The sequence below is a fragment of the Arachis ipaensis genome, chromosome B01 (assembly GCF_000816755.2).
Source record: "Arachis ipaensis cultivar K30076 chromosome B01, Araip1.1, whole genome shotgun sequence".
Lineage (NCBI taxonomy): Eukaryota > Viridiplantae > Streptophyta > Magnoliopsida > Fabales > Fabaceae > Arachis > Arachis ipaensis.
In genome coordinates this window covers 113090523-113093653 of record NC_029785.2, presented here as the reverse complement: position 1 = coordinate 113093653, position 3131 = coordinate 113090523, and positions in this window count along the sequence as shown.

Sequence of the window (3131 nt, the reverse complement as noted above, 5' to 3'; positions counted from 1 at the left end):
AGCAATTGTAATTATGAAGATCTTAATTAATAATTTTGCAGTTAATTGTGTTAATAATGTTTGATCATTATCAATTTAAATTAGAGTTTTCCAAACTCATCAATCTCCCCCTTGATGACAAACATTATTAAAAATTGAAATGGAAAGAAATCATAGAAAAATTAGAGTACTCCCTTTAATACTTGGATTCCTTCCTTTCCATTTGTTACATGGCTCCCCCTCAATGTATGCTACTTTACCAAGGGAAGCTTTATACCTGTAACAGTTTGTATCAAGCCTAAGGCAACAATGTTTTTCAACATATGAAAATTTGTAATGTTGAATGGCTTGATTTATGAGCAGAATTGGAGTGATAAACAAAACTCATTTGTTATCATAAAATTGATTTTCTGCTCAAACACATACAAAGCAATTGAGTACATATCAACCAAAAAATATTTTGATGTTTCAAGAAGTTGCTTATTCAATCCATTCGAAAATATTTTCCAATCAGCATATCAGAGCAAATTAATCAGAGCAAGGAAAATATTTTTAATCAAGTATGATCATCTCAAAACATAGAAACTATCAGAATTTATTTACATATCACATCTTAAAGGAACTGCTAAAAATAAAATATTCCTAATCTAAAACAGCAAGCATTTTCACCAAGGTAAATCAAGATAAACTAAATGCATATTTCTAATCCAAAACACAGCAGGCATATCTACAACTGCATCACAAGTATCAAGCTGATCACCACAACAAGTAATTGAAACAAGGGTGATCATAAATCTACAAGGATTTCATCCCCTGTTTTCTCAATTTCAATTTTTCAGCCCCATTTCCCCCCTTTTATCATTAAGGGGCACCTACAAAAAATTGACATTGGAAGCAAAATATCCAAAATATAACTAAAATACCAAGAGTTTATCACAGTGTCATAGGTCTAAAGTATCCAAGCAAACTACTACAATATCAGATTGAGCCAAGACAAGCCAATATCAAATAAAAATAGTGATCAATCATCAGATAAATTGTACTCAGAGCCATCTGCCTCATCATCACTGGTAGCATCCATCTCCTCCTTAAAACTCTGTAACATTAGACCCACCCTATCTTTGCACTTCATCCAAGCCCTCTCATTTTCAAAGGCTTGCTTGCGGGCTGCCTTATAGGATTGTACCATTAGCTCCGACATGTTGGAGAATTCAGTGAGGATTTCTTTGATCGATTCTTTTGTCTTGGAAGACTCAGGCCGACTCTCAAACTCACTGTCCGAGGGTACTGACTTCTTCCCTTTGGTTCCCTTCATAGCTCCTCCTCCTTTAATCATTGAGACCTTGTTCTCTACAGCTTCATTGGTTAAATCAACTTTAAAATATTCAAAAATATTAGTGAGAAACATGCCATAAGGAAGATTTGCCTTTTTGGTACTCTTAACAAATTCCCACATGTGCCTTATCATAAGGTATCCAAATGAGATAGGAGTAGAAGTAACGAGAGCAAAAAGTACAAGAGTCAGAAACAGTTACTCTGTTATGTGAACCACTTTGAGGGGTTAGAATATGAGTGATGATTCGGTGCAAAAGAGAGTTTGTTGGTCCGAGGGTCTTGTGAGTAGGAATGGTGCCATCCAAGCCAGACAAGTTCTCACAGATTTGTTGAAGGGCTTGCTTGTATGTGACCCCAACCTGAGAGTCCCATTTTTCAGTCATGTACCCTCTTGGTCCCTCATCTGTGTAGCCTAGGACAGCGCTGATGGTCTCAGAGTTCAGAGTCATGTATACCTTCTTTACGTAAGAGTGGATGGTACCATCGATCAGTCTCATATTAGCATAAAATTCTTGTACCAATCCAGGGTAAACATGTTTCTGAATATGGAGCAGAGAAGTCCATTTTAGATTCTCAAACAGAGGAGAGACGTTGATTCCTTTTGCTGCGAGTGAGTCCAGATTCACTAGGTAGGTGGCACAGAGGTGGCGTTTCTCCAACACTTCCTTGTGGAGTTCATAGGAGGCATATAAATTGAATTTGGCCGGGTCATAGTGTGAATGAGGTTTGTTGAACTTAGTTTTGAATTCTAATGATTCCAAGTTTGCTGGCTCCCTCGTGTTGTGTAACACAAAGCTCTGAGTCTTCTATGAACTGCGTCCAAGGGTTGTCTTATTCGGTGGTGATGGCGGCGGTGATGGAGGAGGTGAGGTGTGGAATTCTTCTTCTTCAGCCACGGGTACCTTCTCCTTCTTTTTCCTTGAATAAGTCTTCGTTGCTATCACTTTTCTCCTCATGGTGTCTGTGTGCTTGGATGGTGGTGAGGGAGAAGATGAAAAAGTAGAATGAATGTGTATATGAGTGTGGGTTTGAGGAGTGGAAGTTTTTAGGAGAGGAGGATTCGTTCACTCTTCCTTGGAGCAGTTTTCTTTTTCATGATAATAAAAATGGAGAAGTGGAAGAGAGAAGATGAAGAGAGAACTGAATTGAGTGGAGAGATGTGGGAGGTTAGGGACGCATTAAATGTTGAGTGGAGAGGGAATTTGGAGGGAGTTAATGACCATTAATGAGCGGTTATTAACCAAGGGAGGTTTCCTTTTATTTGAAATTAAAACTAAAAAGTTGTTTCCTAGAATCAAGGGATGAGAGGAGGGAAAATATTTGATTTGATAATAACCTCTTCCAACAAGATTTGATGAGACAACAAAAAGGAATTGTGATTTACATAAAGAGGAACTAACAAAATGGTCAGAGTGGGGTCAAAGAAATTTGGTGGGGCCTAAGTTCATTGATGTCTGCGCAGTCTTCCCCTATATCATAGCCCTTTCAACACATCCTGATTTTTATCTCCTACTTTCCTACGAGACAAAACTGAGCAGAATCAAAAATTTCACAAGTTATCAATAGAGTTTAAATCTATCATTCCCAAACTTTTTCTCAAAGTGCAAAATCTGTCTTCACAGAGGGGTTTTATAAAAATATAAGCAAGTTGGTCTTCAGATTTTACAAATTAAATACCAATAGTACCCTTTTGCACATGTTCTCTAATAAAGTGATATTTGATTTCAATGTGCTTGGTTCTTGAGTGCAGAACAGGATTTTTAGAAATGTTTATAGCACTCATATTATCACAATAAGGGTATACTATTGATCTTTAA